Here is a 23,118-nt window from a genome sequence, read left to right as displayed (position 1 = left end):
TTTTACGTTCAGCATCACTCTGTCAAGGAAAATATAGTATTCTTTCTAACCAATATATTTACATATGTTTCAGCATGTTGTGTGTAACTGGAATTAATCAGAACTAATGCCAAACATTACAGTTTTGAAAACATAGCTTGTTCAAAAATGTAGCCTCTTGGCACGACTTATGTCTGTCCTATGGGGTAAGTTGAGCCAAGGGAAAGGATCAATTAAGCCGCCTAGAAATTTCTGTACTGATTGAAATATTACCACTACCTTTTTAAAACCATGCCTATCTATATTTCCCAAACACAATCACAATCGCTTTTTTGTCTTTTAATAATTTTAAATATGTTTTAAACATAGGCGTAACACCTAAAAAACACTTTGTACTTTTTTTTAACATAGGCCAGGCCCTGTTGTTACCTCACATTCCAGCGATAATGCCCTGCAATACACTTGGGAAGAAGACACTTGCTATTGGCTCAACTTATCCCATGGCCATTGGCTCAATTTACCCCATGGCCATTGGCTCAATTTACCCCATGGCCATTGGCTCAATTTACCCCATGGCCATTGGCTCAATTTACCCCAAGGCAAACATTTTGACAATATTAACCCACACAGCTACAAGGATGCACTTTCATGCTAGGTTTCGGACATCATTATTGAAGCTTATAGAGACCCCAACTGATGTATAGAACAATCTTAAAAGTATCTACTTTGGTTTAGATACAAGCATCATGACACCTCTAACACAATACATTCATTTGACTTGATGAAAATCATTTTTTGGACCTAACTGGCATACCACTTTTTCCATGTGGTTTCTTCCTTGACAGACTCCATTAAATGATAAATATTTGGTGAAATGATTCCTTTTGTGTATGGTTTCCCAGAAACAAGGGTAGCTCAAGTTACCCCTCTGTTCCCTATAGAGGAAAGGGAACAAATGTTTATGAAGTGAAGATATGGATGAAGGGTATGGATAAAGAACCTGTACAGTGTTTTCTTTATCTTTGTGTTCTTGATTACCTTGTAAGAAGAAAGAAAGTCTACTTCTCTGATCCAATTAGCAGACATTTGCAGCCTTTGCAGCTGCATGAAACATGGGGACATGGAGAATCTCCCTTCTAATGAGAGAAAAAAAAAGAGTTTGAGCAATTTGGGCTGAGTTCTTTTTCCGTGCAGCGGCGCGGCGTGGAGCGAGGGGATGGGGGAGGGGGGGGGGGGGGGGGGGGTGTTGAGGCTAGAGGTAAATTAACGTGATTGTGTTTATTTGTGGGCTGTGTGTGGGACACAGGAAGCCTCGGGGGCCTGGCCTCGCACTGTTTGTTATGAAGTGAGGAGGAAGCTGTTAGCGGTCTCTGTCCTCCATAACTGCTGGGAATGGAGCCTTTGTGGAGCCAGCCCAGTGCAGAGGCAGACACTGTTTTCTTCAAACACATGCAGCAAACACCAGACACTTTTAACCCTTCCTCAGTACTACTGAAACACTTTATTTAACGTGGCATGAAGATACAAGCTCCTGGTCCATTTTTGTTTATATAAAATTGTATTTTCCCCCACCTCAGTGTATCTCCTCTCTCATCCCCTCTTGCTTACTTCTCCTCCACTGCATTGAACAGCATGTTGTAAAACACAAACACGTCCGTCTTTTTTTCACTCGCCTGAGGTTTCCCTTTAGTTTCCTTTAGTAATTTGACATTTTCACCACATCCAGTTTGGTTTTCTCGCTGGTGTCCTGGCTGGGAGCAGCAGGGCTTTTTCAGGAACATTCTCCCCCCTGCAATGCTCTCTTGTGTGGTTTCCTTATTGAGGGCCTCCAAAGCACATGGCTGTGGTCCCAGAGGAGGCCTGAGCAGGTTCTGAACCAGAGCAAACACGGTCAGACCAGCACAGCACAGAGCAGAGCTGAAGAGAGCAGAACAGGCCTTCCTCACTAGGCATAAACACCATGTAGCCAACACACACCAAGAGATGTTTCATTGAGTAATTTTACTATTCCCTTTTTAACTTTACACTGTTTCTGCTACAGAGGGACAGAAAGAGAGGGGGGGGAAGAGAAAACACTGGAGCTCTGTCCAAACAGGTCATCTCTTTGCGCCATTCAATCCTTTCAGTGGGAACACAAGCAGAGCCAAGACGTCTCCTCTGGCAATCCCTCTCTCCCACAGCTTATACGAGAAAAAGATGAGCATAAAACTCAAGTTTGTTAATGAATTATTTCCACAGTCAGAATCTGGTCCCTGTAATTTGTCTTAATTTTACATGCAGCAGAATGATGTTCTGAATTCCAGAGTTCAAATCATGATGTTTGTTTTGGGGCAGAGGTAAAATATTAAATTGAAAATCAAAAATCAAAGCCAGGAGGTCATGCAAGGCAGATTGGAGTCAAGCCATTGTTCAGTCATTGAAGCCAGTTGTACATGAGTGGGTCTGATAAACACCAATGGCCTGTATCTTTCTTCCTGGGGATGAGGATTGGAACATACAATTCGGTTTATTTCTGATTGCCAAACCACCCCCAAACATGTTCCAATCCTCATCCCCAGGAAGAGAGACAGGCCTGAGTGGGTCTGATAAACACCAAGGGCCTGTCTCTCTCTTCCTGGGGATGAGGATTGGAACATGTTTTGAGGGTGGTGTGGCAATCAGAAAGAAACCTCATTTTAGCTGATGGATTGACAATTCAATTGACAAGTAAGCCCAAATAATTCACTGTCATAATGTAAAATCCCCAGACTAGCTCTATTAAACAGATTTCAAATGGACAAACATTTCAGCAATGCCTATCCAACAATGTTGGAGGAAGAGGAGGAGGAAGAGCGGGAGGAAGAGGGGGATGAGGATAATTAAAATTAGGAGGGTTGGGGGAGGAGTATGCGGAGGGGAGGATGAGGAAGGAGAGGAGGCAGAGAGGGAGAGGAGGAGGGGGAGACAGCATCACTTAGCACTTAATGGATCATACTTCCTTCACACTAGCTAATTCCCAAATTTATTGGCACTGGAAAAGTGGCGCTGATTCCTGGAGCCGAGCCGCCGCTGAGCCTGCACTCTACGCCTCACTGCATTTATCAGACTGGAGCACAGTGAGAGACTGTAAAAGGCAACATGACCCTTAATCTCTGAGAGAGAGAGAGAGAGAGATAGAGAGAGAGAGAGAGAGAGAGAGAGAGAGAGAGCGAGGGAGGGGGGGACGGGGACGTGGGAGAGGTGGAGAGAATGGGAGGGAGAGAGAAAGAGATATGGAGAGGAAGAGAGCGATTGATGAAAGAAAGAGGTGAATATAGAGAAAAGGTGGTAAGAGAGAAAGAGAGGGGGATAGAGGGAGAGAGAGAGGGGGGATAGAGGGAGAGGGAGAGAGAGACAGGGAGAGAGAGAGAGAGAGAAGATTGTAGGGTAAAATTAACACAAGGAAATAATTAACCTAATCCAGGACCAGACCATGTATTTTATGGTCACCCAATAAAGTCAGCAGGAAGTCTGGCTCAGGAGGGGGAGTGTGCCATTTATCCATTATTTATTTATTTGTTTATTCCTTTAATGACTTACTTGTCATGTCTCAATACTTTGTTTTACAAGACAGGGATAAAAGCATTGATTAATACATGTCATTCTATGAAGGAAGTCAAGGGAGTGGGTTTTCATAGATGTTTTTGTAGTTATTATAATGATTTTCATTAAACAAACATTAGAGATTGATGTGTCTTTTCTGCATGTGGTTGATATTTTGGGTTTTGCCATGGCTTTAATGATTGTGTTGTAGCCCACTAATGTATGTGGAGACGAGCTAGTGCAAGACTAAGGGTTGTGAAAGGGACTTTTGGCAGCTTGCTGCACTGATTTGAAAAATCTAAACTGCAACACAATCAAATGAATGAGGTTGTTTAAATTTCTGCACAGGCATTGAGGAGAGTACTTGGATGGGACGGCCTGGCTGTACTGGGAATGCCTGGATGCACACATCAGATAGCTAATTCTGACAGTGTAGAGTGACTTGAAGACATAGACATTGTGAACACATGAAGACATTAGGTGAATAGTCACACCCAACATCCATGGAGACCAGAACAACCCCAGGGGGGATTCACCACAGTTCAGCTCTTTCCTCCAGCAGAGTAGCTGCGGTCCCTTTGGTCTGACAGCTTTCAAATCTGCACCCACCCATCTCTCCTACAGGCTTCCAGAGACACCCACCCATCTCTCCTACAGGCTTCCAGACACCCACCCATCTCTCCTACAGGCTTCCAGAGACAGCCACCCAACTCTCCTACAGGGTTCCAGAGACACCCACCCATCTCTCCTACAGGCTTCCAGAGACACCCACCCATCTCTCCTACAGGCTTCCAGAGACACCCACCCATCTCTCCTACAGGCTTCCAGAGACACCCACCCATCTCTCCTACAGGGTTCCAGAGACACCCACCCAACTCTCCTACAGGCTTCCAGAGACACCCACCCACCTCTCCTACAGGCTTCCAGAGACACCCACCCATCTCTCCAACAGGCTTCCAGAGACACCCACCCATCTCTCCTACAGGCTTCCAGAGACACCCACCCATCTCTCCTACAGGGTTCCAGAGACACCCACCCAACTCTCCTACAGGCTTCCAGAGACACCCACCCACCTCTCCTACAGGCTTCCAGAGACACCCACCCATCTCTCCTACAGGCTTCCAGAGACACCCACCCATCTCTCCTACAGGCACGTCTCTCTGATTTGAGGACGAGGAAGGGCTTCAGTGGTGTCAGGGAGCAGGGAGGGAGCATTGTCCCGGAGGACAAGGGAGAGGACAAGGAGGAGAAGGAGGAGGAGGGGAAGAGAGCTTGGTGGTGGCAGGCAGGGAGCAGCAAGAGACCAGGGAGGGAGCACTGTCCTGAGGACCTATAGCGAGGAGGATCACGAGTCGAAGACTCTTGTTTTTTAATTGGCAGGCCAAGGAGGGAGAATTCCTCAATGACATGTTCTATCATATCCTAAGTGCAACCTCCTCTCTGCAGCATAAATAAAAAGGCCACCTGTGATCAGTGGGAGATAGATGATCCCCTCTCTTGGCCGAGGTGAGCCTCTGGTGACGTGTCTCGGCTCCCAGCAAGCTTTGCTCGCCGCGTGGAGAAGGGAGAGAGAAGGGCAGATAAATTCCCTGTTTGTTTTGTTTAACGTGACAGCAGGAAGGAGAGCAGATTAACAAGCGCCGGGCCCTAGGCACCCAGGCACATGTTGATTGCGCAACCAGGCAACTACTCTTATACACACTCATGCACACATATTCTCGCGTGCGCATACACACGTGCGCATACACTCACTCACATACACCACAAGCATTCACAAGCGCAAAAACACCCATGTGCACGCACACACACACACACACACACACACACACACACACACACACACACACACACACACACACACACACACACACACACACACACACACACACTTACACACCTATCCAATTTCAAATACGTATGAACACTTGCGTCACAAGGAAACTCTCCAATCACCCACACCAGCACACTAGTCCCATGAGTCCCAAGCATGTTGTTGGTATACCATACGAAAGCTGTAATAATAGCTTTAGCTACATTGTGAAAGACTTGGGTCATTCAGTTGGAGTCCGAAGGCAACTATGAGCATTTGTGCATAAGGGTAACTAAGTGGAGTCAGACTCTGAGCAGGAAGGAGAGAGGGCTGCAGGGCTGCATCAGGCAGCACAGACTAACATCTCCTCCAGGTGGAACGTCTGTTATTATATTCTGCTGCTCAAGGGTCCTGTGCTGAAATTTCCTCACTGAGATTTATTGACCCAGAGGCCCCATGTGGAGAGGTGCTGGAGCTTGGGAGGGGAGTGGTGGAGAGAAAGAGAGAGAGCTGGAGAGAGGTGGAGAGAGAGAGAGAGAGAGAGAGGGAGAGGGAGAGGGAGAGAGCGGGAGAGAGAGATAGAGAGAGAGAGAGAGAGGTGGAGAGAGAGAGAGACAGAGAGAGAGAGAGAGAGAGAGGGGGGGGGGGGCTTACAGTACCATGAGCTGAGCATTCACATAATATTACACACACATCTCCTATTACGGTGGTTCTGCCCTGCTCACTATCATGCATCTTATTTTGAAAGAGACTTAGCAAGACACTACAGTATTTGACATATCATCGAGAAAAGCCCATTCCTTCATTTCTGACTACTGGGCTTGTCAATCCCTCATACTTCATCCTTGTACGGTGTCATGGGCAGGGGCGCAGCTTTGGTTTTAGAAGTGTGGGGGGGGGGGGCAATTATTTATTTATTATTTAAAAAATTGAATCCAGTCGGATAAACACTCTAAACAGCCTACCCGAGGCAACCCCATGGCCCTAAAGCACACCATCACCTCGTTTTGCATCACATTCCAATTATTAAACTGGGGGGGACAAAAATGCAATTTCCAGTTTACAGTGGGACCTGGGTTTTGACATGTGTTGATTGGAGAGCACATACTGTACATACACTGTGTGTATGGGGAGGTTGAGGGCTTGTTCATGGTCATGAGGACCAGCCAAGCAGAAAGGACCCCCATTTTACCCATTAACATGCTGCGACCACTCACCTATGACCTCTGATCTGCCAGAATGGAGTTTTAATGGAGGGCAGACGGTAACGCCAAGTGGGCAGGAGGGGTGGGGACGTTCAGCTCGGCCCTGTGGACAACTCACCACTGTCTTGGGACTCTGCCTTCACTCACTCCTTTTCCCTCAGGAGCAAGCCTAGTGAGGGTCTGAGAGAATGACAGGGAGAGAGAGTGAGAGTGAGAAAGAGAGAGAGAGAGAGAGAGAGAACGAGAGAACGAGAGAACGAAAGAGAGAGAGAAGACTCAGGAGAGGAAGTTTACACAGCCAACTTTGGAGTGCTGCAGGAATATGGCTATTTATAAAGCGAGCATTCCCATGCTAAAAACGAATAAATATGCACAATTGAAGGCATCCTGTTATTTTACGGTGAGGACTGAGGAAGTTATTTTGTGGTACACTGATAACGTTGGTTAGAACACCAGGCTATAAATACGGTCAGTGCTGCACCCTCATTCCAAATGAAAAACTGTTGTTGGACAACAGCAAAAAAAAACAAAAAAAAAGCATCAAGTGGGTCACAAAAAAAATATATAACGTTTACAACTGAGCTCCGTCAATCTCCATTCGTGTCAGATTCACTGTCACAACTCTGCTCTGTAAGACCCCACCCACCATGGCATTGAGAACACATGTTGTCACTACACGAGGCCTGCCAAGAAATTCTTTCAAGGGCATGTTAATATTCCAGATGCTTTTGCATATAAACAATGGCAAATCGCACAGCGGAAATTTGATTTGGAAGCAGTGCAGCGTAGCAATAAAGCGATGTCTATCACATCAGCAGCCTGTCACCAGATCTCTGTGGTTGCTCAGCCCGGCTAGTCTCTCACTGTTTGTTCAGGATAAGGTCCATGTTTGGCCACTAGCTAGTCTCTGGGGGACATGTTTTTATGTAGAGCACTAGCTTATAATGCCTCAGTTCAACAGAGGGTCCCTCCCTCCCTCCCTCCTCCCCAGCAGTACTTAGCCATTTAGCCACCCCACTGGCCGTCTGTCTCCAGTCTACACACTGTGAGACCCAGACACACTCCCAGAGTTCACAGGCTCCAGGAGTAAACTGAGGGCAGCATGCCCCGCTGAAAACAGCGAGTCCAGGGAAGGGGAGAGAAGGGCAGGGGAGAGGAGGGAACACAAATGAGCTCTGACCCTAGTTTGGGAACGTTAACAACAACATATGTTTAATGACTAGGTTATTGGGCAAGGAGTCTTTCCTGATTATGTGACTTGACCTGACCAGGAAAAACTCCCGCCTCTGGCTATACCCTATACCAAGGGCCAGGAGTTATTTGTATCAGGTCACACATGGTCAGGGAAAAACTCCTCAGGAATGACAGCCTGTGATTCAAACCTGGATCTAAGTTCATCTCAGGTCATTATCATTAACAGAGATTACACTGTTGAGCTCCCTCTCATGAACCCATCTCTCCTACAGTCCCCTTGAAGATTGATGTTCCACTGCACCGCAGGTGGCAGCCTTCCTTTTCCATGGTGAGGCAGACAGACGTCCACGCAGACTTTAACTACCGGCAGTGGCTTTAGGAGGTCCACCCAGCTGGAACATTAGCACCCTTCCCCATCCCTCCCGTGCCCCTGTCTCTGCCCCCGGCAGCAGCGGGTAGCCTAGACGCCATGACCCCGGCCTGTTGCCGTGGGATATGAGCTGGAGCCAGCCAGGCTTGTTTAAGCCTTGTTTATGGCCTCTGAGCGGCAGGAAGTGCCGTGAGGGATTCCTGTTGAACCTGTCTTGTAGTTCATTTTACTGCCACGTTTTGTTTACTGATAGTTGCGCTGGGGCCTTGTCATTCCGTACGAAACAAGCAAGCCCTTTTTAACCCCCTCCTTCTGTGGAGGAGGATGATAGTGGGAAAGCCGGTCGGGTCAGAGGGAGATGCTGGTATCATTCGTTTCAATCAGCGGGTTTTGTCCTGGGAGTTATCCCCGGGCATCGGAACTCTCTGTTTATTCCTCTCATAATACGTTTAATTCACTGGGGGACATCTTGATTAGCCAAAATGTCTGTTTTTCATTCAAGACGTAAAAAAAAAAGAGACAAGGCTAACCAAAAAAATCACGTCGTATATATGCTTTTGTAATGTCTGCTAAAGCACGAAAATAAAGCTACATTAAGCTATGGACTAAAGGTTGAATTACAGTTCACATCTACAAAGCTGCTGTAAGACCAAGAATAATTGAAATCAATGACACAGTGGCTCTATTACTACTTTATTTCCCCTCACAATACAGATGTTGATTTCAACATAAATATCAACGTTTGTTTGTGTTTACGCCCTGTGAAGGACATGCGCGCGTGCGTGTAAGATGTAAGCGTCAATCGACTTGGTCCAAGAGGCTTTGCAGAGAGCGGATTTCCAGTGTTCACATGGCGTCCGGCGCTATCCCAGGGTGCCCCACTCAAGGGCCATGTTTATGTGACTGGGCCGCACTCACGTGACAGATAAAGACTGGCAGCGTAAACAGCAGTGGAGATACTGTACTGATAGAGTGTTCCCATGCTTCCGCTACCTTCTATTTACCATCTGATGAAGTGGGCAATAAGCCACGGCGAGGTGTGTGTTGTGTGTGTGTGTGTGTGTGTGTGTGTGTGTGTGTGTGTGTGTCTATGCGTGGGCCTGTATTTGCGTACACTGTTGTGTGCACTGGCCTGTTGGAGCAGACTGCCTGCTGCAACAAAAGCCCATTTCAACCCGGAGTGCAAGTATTATCCGATGGGCATCAAAGTTAGGGCCAGGGTCAGACGGTGACACTCGGTGGAATTCCCCTCTCCGCTCCTCTCCTGTCCACTCCTCTCGTCTCATTGTCCTTCCCTTCCCTCCCCTGCTCTCATCTGCTCTCTCCCTCCCCCCAAGTTGAACACTTGTCCCGGGGAGACAGATGCGGATCCCCGTCCCACAAGGTAATCAATCTCAATGAAAGCACAGCCGAGCTGAGCCCAACACAGTTATCCTCATGTCCAAAGAAAATAGCAATTAGCAGCCCAGAGTTGAACTGAGGGCAAATATCCGGTAGCACCTCCGTCCTCCTCCCACACATGCTTTAATGATCACCTGAGAGCTGCTGCTGCTGCCGAGGCACGTGGAGGGCTGTAGTGAGGCAGTAGTCAAAAACACCAGCCTTATTGAAGGCTAAGGTTATCTCATCCATAGAGTCTCCTAAATGCACTCTGGCTTTGGGTATGGAGGGGTCTTGACTTGTCTGATGCTTGAGGGATCTGAACAACATAGATCATTCCTCTTAGCTCATACCTCAGACTGTTGATGTCTTTCTCATTCCTGACTTATACAGGTAACTGCCAAAATAAAGGAAACATTTGAGTTTTTTGAGTTGCTGTGGTGTGGGGTGCATTTTCCTGGCAATGGGTTAGGTCCACTCAACCCCTTAGAGGGCAAGGTATAAACAGCAATAAATAAACAGCCATTCCACCACCATCAACAAAACACCAAATTATGGAATTTCTCGAGGAAGAATGGTGTCGCATCCCTCCAACAGACACTTGTAGACTCTATGCCAAGGTGCATTGAAGCTGTTCATGCGGCCCGTGGTGGACCAATGCCTTATTAAGACATTACTTGTTGGTGTTTCCTTTATTTTGGCAGTTACCTGTATATTAACCCCATTGGCTACAGCAACATCAATGGAGACAGATCCTATTCCCTGTATAGTGCACTGCTTTAAACCAGGGCCCATATGGAAAATAGTGCACCATATAGGGAATAGGGTGCCAATTGGGATGCCCTCTGATAGGAAGAGCACTTGCACCACGATCCCAGTAGCCGGCGTCTCCATCATCGCAGCACTCTGTGTCGCCACATTCCATCCCCAGGCACCGGTGCATGAAGAGCCATGGCGTGAAAGAGGAGGGCTACCAGACAAAAACGTTCACAATCCTTCACCAGGTACACCCTGTCCTGCTCTTGACCGAATAACCATTGTGTTCTCTCAGACCATGGGAATAAAGTCCATGTGCATAGCGACTTCTTTGGGGGTTGTGATAAAGAAGAGAACACATCTTTGACTTGTTTTTGTCATTTCTGCAGTGGGGATATTGCTGTAGACGAGATGATGACACATTCTAAACCTTTATTTAAGCAAACAAAGGAACAAATGAAACAACCTACTACTAAATGGAGGTGTACAGCCTCAGTGGGAAAATAGAAATTCCTCATGTCTTGAAGGGCCGATGTGAGGCCTATCTTGGGAAGTGGTTGACTGGGGCTGGATGTGTAAGAGCATACAGGCAGGCAGGCAGGCATGCAGGCATACAGGGAGGGAGGGCCTTATTGCAAACAGGATGCATGTTTTGGAATATTTTTCTTCTGTACAGGCTTCCTTCTTTTCACTCTGTAATTTAGGTGTTGTTGATCCATCCCCAGTTTCCTCCTGTCACAGCCATTAAACTCTGAAACTGTTTTACAGTCACCATTGGCCTGAAATCCATGAGAGGTTTCCTACCTTTATGGCAACTGAGATAGGAAAGACACCTGTATCTTTGTAGTGACTGGGTGTATTGATACACCATCCAAAGTGTCATTTATAACTTCACCATGCTCAAAGGGATATTAATGTCTGTTTATTTTTTACCCATATACTAATAGGTACCATTCTTTGCGAGACATTGGTCTTTGTGGTTGAATCTGTGTTTGAAATTCACTGCTCAACTGAGGGGACCTTACAGATAATTGTATGTGTGGGGTACAGAGATGTAGTCATTCAAAAATCATGTTAAACACTATTATTGCAAACACTATTATTGCACACAGAGTGAGTCCATGCAACTTATTATCTGACTTAAGCAAATGTTTTCTCCTGAACTTATTTAGGCTTGCCATAACAAAGGGGTTGAGTACTTATTGACTCAAGACATTTCAGCTTTTCATTTTTTTTAGGAATTTGTAAACATTTCTAAAAACATAATTCCAATTTGACATTATGGGGTCTTGTGTGTAGTAGGCCAGTGACACAGATCTCAACGTAATACATTTTCAATTCAGGCTGTAAAACAACAGAATGTGAGAAAAGTCAAGGGGTGTGAATACCTTCTAAAGGCACTGTAACAAAACAGGTTATAGGGGCACACAGACGCACTGTGGCTGGAGTAGGGTTGGCACATGGGGTTTAAAGGCCTTGTTCTGTCCGATCCAAGAAAAGGAGAAAGAGAAAAAAAGACAGACAAAGCTCTGCCCAACCCAGCCACCTGCCACATTCCCCGGTAAGGACAGAGCCGGCGGAAAGAGCCATTATTCAGGAAGCCCAGGCGGCTCAGGAGATCCTCTTAAACCCATTACCAGCGAGGGAGCCAGCACGCTTGACTTGAGCGTTTCAAAGCAGGAAAGAGCTAGCCGCCACCGTGCACATTTAAGGGGGAGGTAGGAGGGTAGGTAGGGGTAGAGGGCAGGGGTAGGGGGAAGACACAAATGGATTAAAAACAACCATTAACCTCTCCGGCAAGCTCCCACACCTGCCTCACATCAGAGATAGCAGGCAAACTTTATTGGAAGAGAGGAATTCTGCAGAAAACTTGATAGTATTATCAATCCAAGACATGCTCACAGAACAATTTCCTATTATTCATCATTTAAGACATATGATGAATAATAGGAAATTGTTCTGATAATTTTTTTCATCTTAATCCTCTTCTTAGGCAAAGAGCCAGACACGGGCCCTCTGGTTTATTCACACATACACACCCCAATCCAACCCCACAACTTATGCAAGAGACGTGATATTGGTTACTACACCCAGCCATAACGCTGATTGGTCATTCCCCACTGGTGACAAAATGGTTAAATCAACGTTGTTTCAATGTAATTTGTCAAAGTATTGTGAACTGTTGTTATGTCCACTATAGACTGGGCAGCACCTCCTACTGGAGAGTTGATACATTTACAGCTATGCAGTTAGTATCCCTTTCAGGGTTTTGACCAAGCCCAGCTTTGCATTGATATTTGTCACTGACTACTACCAATGTCCTATCATGAGAATGAATATTAAGATACCTCTTAATAACTAAATAGATTCACTGTTGCTAATCGAAGTCATTCCAAAAGATAGGTTTACCAGAGCAAATAAAATGTGCATTTAACTTAGATGTTTGGTTCAAACCAGGGTTCAACTAAAAAATAGGCAATACATATAGGGCTAGGGTTTCAAGCTTGAGTTGATTTCAAATGTAATCTTTAAGTTAATCATTAATATGTTGGTTTCATGTCAACCAAAAAATAAAAAATAAAGACTAAATCAAATCACACTTTATTTAAAGTGCATTGAAGTTTTGAATAGATTAAGTTCTATTCTTTAACCTAGGTTTTTGGTTGAGATGGAGACGTGAATCCAACATATCAATAATAAATTATAAATATGTAGACAAACTGGATATTGAATTGTGTTTGGTTGTCAACGCAACCAAATATCAACATTTGAAGGAGATGTATCTTCTGATTGGATAGTTCCATCTGTGCCACTGACTTAGCCTGGCTTTAATTCCAGTTTGTCTACAAATTAATAATTGATATGTTGGATTCACTTCTCCATCGCAACCAAACATCTAAGTTAAAGAATAGGACTAAATCAAATCAAATCAAACTTTAAATGCACTTTACAGAAAGTTTCATTTGATTTAGTCTTTGGTTCTTGGTTGAGATGGAGAAGTGAATCCAACATATTAATTATTCATTTGTAGACACACTGGACATAAAGTCAGACTTAGTCAGTGGCACAAATTATACATCTCCTACACCTATGTGTTAACAACCAAACACAATTCAATATACATTTTTCAATACAGAAAATAGCCTATCAACTTCTCGACATGTTAACAGATTGTACGTTGGATTCATGTCTCCAAACAAACCAACAATAAAAGTTAAGGAATGTGATTAAGTCAACAAAACTTTCCAAGCATTACATATCCTTTACATGTTAATATTTGGTTGCGTTGTCAACCAAACACAATTCAATATTACTCTAGTAAGACAGTAAATAGCCTAAAGTTAAGACTACCTTACAAACTAATGGAACCATATTTATTTAACCTTAAAATGAGTAACACATCCATGGCCCCATTTTCAGGTTAACCTACCAGTAACTATACAGTAAATGTCTTCTTATGTAATCGTAGAAAGCATGCATGTTCAACATAGCATGCAAAGGTTGCAGGACTGTGGAGATCGTCACAAATGCTCGAATAATCTGTGCAGGATCTCAAATAGCATTGATCACTTGCACTATGTACTTTTAATGTAATCTCAACTGCCATCCAGATCGTGTGGTTCTGCTATTAGATGAAGCACAGTGATAACACAATAACTTGTTGTATAAATAATCAAAATATCTGACATTGTATTCCCATTTGAATTTTGTTGTGCTTTTAAATGGTTGAAAGCGCAGTGAAAACACATTTAGACGACAACTAAAACCAGAAATATGACACTGTTTTCCATTGGAATTTGGTTGTGCTTTTTGATCGTTGGAAGCATCGTGATAACGCACCGGGAACTCAACAAACTTCTGGCTGTCTTTTTTGAGTGGGTGAATAAAGGCTGAAAACTCATTGATCAACGTCTCAAACAATTGTCACCCACACTTCCACGCTGAAATGGCGTGGCGTGCCCAGTGGGGTGAGGAATGCCGGGTTATCAGTATCACCAGGAATGCAGAGCCCTCTGATTTATTAACAAGGATTTCCATTGCCTATACATTTAAGAAGTAATAAAAATCCACCTCCCCTCTCCGTGCAGCATATATGAATGACTTACATACACAGCTAAATTAAAACACCACCATTCAGCAAGCCTTGGGAGGCAGCAGGGAAATGTGAAAACAGTGGCTGTGTCTATATGTTTAGAGATGCAGCCTGAGATCTTAAGCACTTTCAAATTCGTTACATATTCTTCCGAATTGCAAGTATAATTGTTTGTTTTTACAGGACGTAACATATCATACGAAATGTACACGATTGTGCACAATTTTCAGGGACCGGTTTCGGCTCGTGAACACTACTTTCAAAACTCTACAAAATCTCTGGAGCATCTCTTAAACAATGCTCTTTTTCCTCCATGTTTTCTCAGTCATTTAGGCTGATTTAAGACCATTAAAGGCCACTCAAAGACTCCAGCTTAACCACTTAAGATTAGGACCTCTCCCATTTCCCATCGTTATCCCCCACATCAAGGAGCACACCAGGACAGTCAGGCCCACCCTCTGTGCAAGACGGGGATCCATAAAAGTACCCTGTTTTCAAGTGAGGTCACTGCCAATTAGGGCCCAGCCCTGGGCCTCAACACATCCCCTCCAGGAGGGGATCAGCAAGAAAAACCACGGCCCTAACTCTCGCACTGACAAAAACCTCTCTGATCTCTCTTTACACACCCAGCCTGCATGGAGTGTACCTCCAGCCCCCAGTCTCCCACGCCCTGCCTCGCAAGTTCTCCCCTTGTCCCTGCACTCCACACCAGTTCAGCCTCAGCCCTCGCACTCTAATCCCGCCTCCAGCACCTGTGCCCCTCCGGAGGGGGAGTTCCGGAGAGGAAGCCCTCCAGGCACCTCACAGATGGTTCCCAAATTACACCTTCATTATCCTTCCTGGCCCTCCGCCTCACCCTCCTCCTCCAGCCAGCACTTCCTCTCAACACCGCAACACTTCACAATGACTGTTACTCCAACACCTCAGCCGCTGACAGCTTACTGCGGGCACAGAGCAGGCAGGCTGTGGTGGACAGCCTCCCATCTACCACTCTCTCACCCTGCTGGCCCAAACACAACAACAACCCACTGTGGTGACTGGCGTCTATCAATCGGATGATTTAATTACAGGCTCATTAGAATGATATTTCCTTAGATTTGATTCCTTAGGCCTTTTTAGGCCAGTGGAGATATCAAAAGGACACAACACTCCTGATGTCATGAGACTGGAATGTGAGTATGGAGAAATAAAACAACATACACTTATGGCTGGCTATTCAGTGTGTCAGATTGTAAATGTGGATCTGAGGCCGTTGGAAGAATACCTGCCTTGTTTGATAATGACAATTAACCACTCTGAGTATGTATCTAAATGTCCAACCTTTTAACAGGCCAACGTGAAATCACAGGGCCCAGCACACAGCACAATTAGTTCTGGTAGGAAAGCAGAAAGAATATGCACATAACATGCATGACCTAGTGCCATTTCCAGGAGTTTATTGTAAAATGAATGTACCGTAGCTATGTCCCCCTTCCCCAAGCCTTTCCTTTCACCTTCACATTGCCCCCACAGGGAAGTGGGCTGCCTGTACTGCCTGCCTGGGCTACATACAGGATGCAGCGGAAGGGAGAGGAGGACCCTGAGGGCCTGGGGTGCCAGGCAGCCAGCCAGGCAGTAGGGAGGCAGGCAGTAGAGAGGCAGGCAGGCAGTAGGGAGTCATGCAGGCAGTAGGGAGGGAGGCAGGTTGTAGGAAGGCAAGAGGGAGGCAGACAGGCAGTAGGGAGGGAGGCAAGCTGTATGGCGGAGGGAAGGCATGCAGGCAAGAGGGTAGGAAGGAGGGAGGGAAGCAGCCAGACAGTGGGGAGGGACTGACTGATGACTGACCACTACTGCAGTGGGATGACAGTGGGAGTGGTTGGATGAGTCATAGACAGGGCTATCTTATGGAGTGCATACATACATACACGTACGTACATACATACATACATACACACACACACACACACACACACACACACACACACACACACACACACACACCCACACACACACACACACACACACACACACACACACACACACACACACACATACAAACATATATACATACATACATACATACATACAGTGCCTTGCGAAAGTATTCGGCCCCCTTGAACTTTGCGACCTTTTGCCACATTTCAGGCTTCAAACATAAAGATATAAAACTGTATTTTTTTGTGAAGAATCAACAACAAGTGGGACACAATCATGAAGTGGAACGACATTTATTGGATATTCCAAACTTTTTTAACAAAACAAAAACTGAAGAATTGGGCGTGCAAAATTATTCAGCCATTATTCAGCCCCCTTAAGTTAATACTTTGTAGCGCCACCTTTTGCTGCGATTACAGCTGTAAGTCGCTTGGGGTATGTCTCTATCAGTTTTGCACATCGAGAGACTGAAATTTTTTCCCATTCCTCCTTGCAAAACAGCTCGAGCTTAGTGAGGTTGGATGGAGAGCATTTGTGAACAGCAGTTTTCAGTTCTTTCCACAGATTCTCGATTGGATTCAGGTCTGGACTTTGACTTGGCCATTCTAACACCTGGATATGTTTATTTTTGAACCATTCCATTGTAGATTTTGCTTTATGTTTTGGATCATTGTCTTGTTGGAAGACATATCTCCGTCCCAGTCTCAGGTCTTTTGCAGACTCCATCAGGTTTTCTTCCAGAATGGTCCTGTATTTGGCTCCATCCATCCTCCCATCAATTTTAACCATCTTCCCTGTCCCTGCTGAAGAAAAGCAGGCCCAAACCATGATGCTGCCACCACCATGTTTGACAGTGGGGATGGTGTGTTCAGGGTGATGAGCTGTGTTGCTTTTACGCCAAACATAACGTTTTGCATTGTTGCCAAAAAGTTCAATTTTGGTTTCATCTGACCAGAGCACCTTCTTCCACATGTTTGGTGTGTCTCCCAGGTGGCTTGTGGCAAACTTTAAACAACACTTTTTATGGATATCTTTACGAAATGGCTTTCTTCTTGCCACTCTTCCATAAAGGCCAGATTTGTGCAATATGCGACTGATTGTTGTCCTATGGACAGAGTCTCCCACCTCAGCTGTAGATCTCTGCAGTTCATCCAGAGTGATCATGGGCCTCTTGGCTGCATCTCTGATCAGTCTTCTCCTTGTATGAGCTGAAAGTTTAGAGGGACGGCCAGGTCTTGATAGATTTGCAGTGGTCTGATACTCCTTCCATTTCAATATTATCGCTTGCACAGTGCTCCTTGGGATGTTTAAAGCTTGGGAAATCTTTTTGTATCCAAATCCGGCTTTAAACTTCTTCACAACAGTATCTCGGAACTGCCTGGTGTGTTCCTTGTTCTTCATGATGCTCTCTGCGCTTTTAACGGACCTCTGAGACTATCACAGTGCAGGTGCATTTATACGGAGACTTGATTACACACAGGTGGATTGTATTTATCATCATTAGTCATTTAGGTCAACATTGGATCATTCAGAGATCCTCACTGAACTTCTGGAGAGAGTTTGCTGCACTGAAAGTAAAGGGGCTGAATAATTTTGCAAGCCCAATTTTTCAGTTTTTGATTTGTTAAAAAAGTTTGAAATATCCAATAAATGTCGTTCCATTTCATGATTGTGTCCCACTTGTTGTTGATTCTTCACAAAAAAATACAGTTTTATATCTTTATGTTTGAAGCCTGAAATGTGGCAAAAGGTCGCAAAGTTCAAGGGGGCCGAATACTTTCGCAAGGCACTGTACATACATACACTACCGTTCAAATGTTTGGGGTCACTTGGAAATGTCCTTGTTTTTAAAAGAAAAGCAGATTTTCTATTAAAATAACATAACATTTATCAGAAATACAGTGTAGACATTGTTAATGTTGTAAATTATTATTGTAGCTGGAAACGGCAGATTTTTTTGTGGAATGTCTACATAGGCATACAGAGGCACATTATCAGCAACCATCACTCCTGTTTTCCAATGGCACATTGTGTCAGCTCATCTGTTAGCTAACTGACAGCTTCATTAAATAGTACCCGCATAACACCAATCTCAACGTCAAGAGTGAAGAGGCGACTCCGGGATGCTGGCCTTCTAGGCAGAGTTCCTCTGTCCAATGTCTGTGTTCTTTTGCCCATCTTAATCTTATCATTTATGGCCAGTCTGAGATATGGCTTTTCTTTGCAACTCTGCCTAGAAGGCCAGCATCCCAGAGTTGCCTCTTCACTGTTGACGTTGAGACTGTTGTTTTGCGAGTACTATTTAATTAAGCTGACAGTTGAGGACTTGTGAGGTGTCTGTTTCTCAAACTAGACACTCTAATGTACTTGTCCTCTTGCTCACTTGTGCACTAGGTCCTCCCACTCCTCTTTCTATTCTGGTTAGGGCCAGTTTGTGCTGTTCTGTGAAGGGAGTAGTACACAGCGTTGTACAAGATCTTCAGTTTCTTGGAAATTTCTCACATGGAAAAGCCTTCATTTCTCAGAACAAGAATAGACTGACGAGTTTCAGAACAAAGTCTTTTGTTTCTGGTCATTTGAAGCCTGTAATTTAACTCACAAATGCTGATGCTCCAGATACTCAACTAGTCAAACGAAGGCCAGTTTTATTGCTTCTTTAATCAGAACAACAGTTTTCAGCTGTGCTAACATAATTGCAAAGGGTTTTCTAATGATCAATTAGCCTTTTAAAATGATATTGGATTAGCTAACATAATGTGCCATGGTTGCTGATAATGGGCCTCTGTACGCCTATTTATTTTTTTATTTTTTTATTTCACCTTTATTTAACCAGGTAGGCTAGTTGAGAACAAGTTCTCATTTACAGCTGCGACCTGGCCAAGATAAAGCAAAGCAGTTCAACACATACAACAACACAGTTACACATGGAATAAACAAACATACAGTCAATAATACAGTAGAAAAAAAGTATATATACACAGTGTGTGCAACTGAGGTAAGATAAGGGAGGTAAGGCAATAAAATAGGCCATAGTGGCGAGGTAATTACGATAGCAATTAAACACCGGAGTGATAGATGTGCAGAAGCTTAATGTGCAAGTAGAGAGATATTGGGGTGCAAAGGAGCAAAATAAATAAATAAATACAGTATGGAGATGAGGTAGTTGGATGGGCTATTTATAGATGGGCTATGTACAGGTGCAGTGATCTGTGAGCTGCTCTGACGGCTGGTGCTTGAAGTTAGTGAGGGAGATAAGAGTCTCCAGCTTCAGTGATTTTTGCAGTTCGTTCCAGTCATTGGCAGCAGAGAACTGTCAGGAAAGGCGTCCAAAGGAGGAATTGGGTTTGGGGGTGACCAGTGACATACACCTGCTGGGGCGCAGGTGCTGCTATGGTGACCAGTGAACTGAGATAAGGCGGGGCTTTACCTAGCAAAGACTTGTAGATGACCTGGAGCCAGTGGGTTTGGCGACGAGTATGATGCGAGGGCCAGCCACCAAGAGCGTACAGGTTGCAGTGGTGTGTAGTACTGTATATGGGGCTTTGGTGACAAAACGGATGGCACTGTGATAGACTGCATCCAATTTCTTGAGTAGAGTGTTGGAGGCTATTTTGGAAAGGACATCGCCGAAGTCGAGGATTGGTAGGATTGTCAGTTTTAAGAGGGTATGTTTGGCAGCATGAGTAAAGGATGCTTTGTTGCGAAATAGGAAGCCGATTCTAGATTTAATTTTGGATTGGAGATGCTTAATGTAGGTCTGGAAGGAGAGTTTACAGTCTAACCAGACAACTAGGTATTTGTAGTTGTCCACATATTCTAGGTCAGAACCGTCCAGAGTAGTGATGCTGGACGGGCGGGCAGGTGCGGGCAGCGATCGGTTGAAGAGCATTTATATATTTTTACTTGCATTTAAGAGCAGTTGTAGGCCATGGAAGGAGAGTTGTATGGCATTGAAGCTCGTCTGGAGGTTAGTTAGCACAGTGTCTAAAGAAGGGACAGAAGTATACAGAATGGTGTTGTCTGCGTAGAGGTGGATCAGAGAATCACCAGCGGCAAGAGCGACATCATTGACGTATACAGAGAAGAGAGTCGGCCCGAGAATTGAACCCTGTGGCACCTCCATAGAGACTGTCAGAGGTCCGGACAACAGTCCCTCCGATTAGACACACTGAACTCTATCAGAGAAGTAGTCGGTGAACCAGGCGTTGCAGTCATTTGAGAAACCAAGGCTGTTGAGTCTGCCAATAAGAATATGGTGATTGACAGAGTCGAAAGCCTTCGCCAGGTCGATGAATATGGCTGCACAATATTGTCTCTTATCGATGGCAGCCTATGTAGATATTCCATTAAAAAATCTGCAATTTCCAGCTACAATTTCCAGCTAGTAATTTACAACATTAACAATTTTATGTTATTTTAATTGACAAAACAAGGACATTTCTAAGTGACCCCAAACTTTTGAAAGGTAGTATACATACATTCATACTAGTGGTTCTGTAGTGTACAAGTAAAGAGGTGTAGGCTAACAGTGTTAGCGTCTATGAAATCCTCCTGAAGTAATTACAACATTATGGTTGCTATATATATCGTCAGAGTGAGGGACATATAAAGATCAGAGATCTTTGACACAGTACAATTGAGGCCCAAATAATAGGACAGTCATTGCTTGTGACATTCCACAACTACAGCTGAGCTTGCTCTCAAGAGACTCCCACCTACAAGCTCTATATCCACCCTGCCCCTCACACACATGCACTTCCTCTTCCCCATCCCCTTCATCTCTCTCTCTTTTCTCTTCTTTCTCCAGCTCTCTATTGCAGTGGTTTTCAAACCTCTCCTCTTGGACCCCCAGACGTTTCACAATTGTGTTGTAGCCCTGAACTAACTCACCTGATTCACCTAGTCAAGGGCTTGATGGTTAGTTGACTATTTGAATTAGGTGTGCTAGATGCAGAATAGTTCAAATGCACGGATCGGCTGGGGGTCCCCGATGCGAGGTTTGAGAACTTCTGCATCCAAGTTCATTTGGTTAGATCATCGCAAGACAATAAGCTATGCAGGCAGCTAATAATAGGCCACACTGTGGAGCGGAGGGCCGGATGTGACAGTATGCAGCGTTAGTGTCAGTGCGTGTGTGTGCGTTTGGCCAGGCTTACAGCAGGAGATCCAATCCTAGCCCCTCCCACAGAGCACTGCAGCACTGACTCATACACGATCAAGGCAGAGACGGCCAGGGTCTGCTGACTGACAATGAGCACACACAAATACATTCCTCTATCAGCATCACACAGGCACAAATGCGTGCGCACATGCACACAGACACACACACACAGACACACACAGCCTCACAGCCTGCTGAGCACAGCTGGTTATCCAGGGAAAGCTCCAAAATACATTAACGTAATTGTATCAGCAATTCATTGACAAAAATCTTCCACGCTAAACTGTTATGAATGAACGTCATGTGTAATCTAGAATTCTAGACTCTTTAACTAGACAGATTTTCCTTTCGGTCAATGTCACACGTGCATGCAGGTTGCAGCGGATACAGGACAAAGGTCACGGTGACAGATATTCACATACATGCAAGACAACCAATATCCACAGGCATTTCAGTATGAATGAAACTCTCATTCACAAATACTGTACACACACACACCTACGTAGGCGGCAATGGATGAGATCAGCATACAACTCATTTCAGAGCTATTCAGCCCGGCTACTTTGGGAGCTCTAGCTTGCCTTCTTTTTTATTTGTGAATGTGTGACGCTTTGCTGCTTGGCTCCCTGCCCCCCCCCCCCCTCTCCCCTCCTCTCCCCCTCCACCCAGTGAAAGGAGAGCGGTCCATTCATGCATTCAGTCAGCCAGCCAGCCAGTCAGTCAGCTGGGTGGGAGGGAGGGAGGGAGAGAGAGAGAGAGAGAGAGAGAGAGAGAGAGAGAGAGAGAGAGAGAGAGAGAGAGAGAGAGAGAGAGAGAGAGAGAGAGAGAGAGAGAGAGAGAGAGAGAGGGGAAGCGGGGGAGGGCTGTGACGAATAGGTCACCTGGATTACATCACTGCTAGAGCAACCAAGCGATGGAAGCAGTGGGGGAGGGAGAGGGATGGGAGGAAAGAGCAGACCCCCTTCCCCTCCTCCCCTCCTCCCCTCTCCCTGCTTCCTCCTCCCCCTCCTCTCCTGACGGTATGAGTCAGAGGCAGCCCAGTTCCCTTGATGCACTGCGGAAGCCTAGTGTGACGTCTCCCCAGCCATGCAGCCCCCCCACTCTCCTCTCCCAGGCGCTGTCCGGTGCCTACACAGACCTGAGGACCGACTCAGCACTCTCTCTCACACATACTAACACCACAGAGCAAGTATCATTCACAAATACATTATCCTTACAAGTGAAATGACAAATGAGACGCAGAAGACAAGGGAGGCGACAATCCAAAGCACTTCATTCATTAGCTACATTCAGATATGTCCTGCCAGGTTTAGCCCAGAGATGAGAAAAAGGCATTCACCATAACAATGTAAGCCTTTTTTTTTAAAGTGATGCCACTGGAGAGGAGGAGTGAGTCAGAGTGGTGAGGAAGAGGAGCTGGTGGGGATGAAGATGAAAGCGAGGCTGAGAGGGTGTGCTGAGCGGAGCGAGCATGTGGGGGGGTAGGGAAACTCTGGGCTGAACTACCTGCTGTCTGCCCCATGGCAACGGCAGCCCGACGATGAGTCACCGCTGCTCATCCGTCACCCTCAGGCAACCAGCCTTCCCTCCTCCCTCCTGCCACCAGCCAGTGTGAGCTAACATCCTATCCTCTCTTCTCCGCCCACTGTCAGGCTGACCTTATCAGTACAGAGTCAGCCCCTGCCTCCCATCCCC

At 45.4% G+C, this 23,118-nt stretch overlaps 1 long non-coding RNA gene across 1 annotated transcript; it reads right to left on the bottom strand.

Annotated features, from left to right (window-relative positions):
• Positions 1–1,448: 1,448 nt before the first annotated feature.
• Positions 1,449–6,735, bottom strand: LOC149979210 (uncharacterized). Its single transcript, XR_016485113.1, has 2 exons — positions 6,568–6,735; positions 1,449–3,110 (listed from the first exon to the last, which is right to left on the bottom strand). It is a non-coding gene; the product is annotated as an uncharacterized LOC149979210 (long non-coding RNA).
• Between the last annotated feature and the right edge of the window lie 16,383 nt (positions 6,736–23,118).

Source organism: Oncorhynchus mykiss, chromosome 12 (genome assembly GCF_057628025.1).
Source record: "Oncorhynchus mykiss isolate SJ-2025 chromosome 12, ASM5762802v1, whole genome shotgun sequence".
Lineage (NCBI taxonomy): Eukaryota > Metazoa > Chordata > Actinopteri > Salmoniformes > Salmonidae > Oncorhynchus > Oncorhynchus mykiss.
This window is presented reverse-complemented; position numbering and strand designations above follow the sequence as displayed.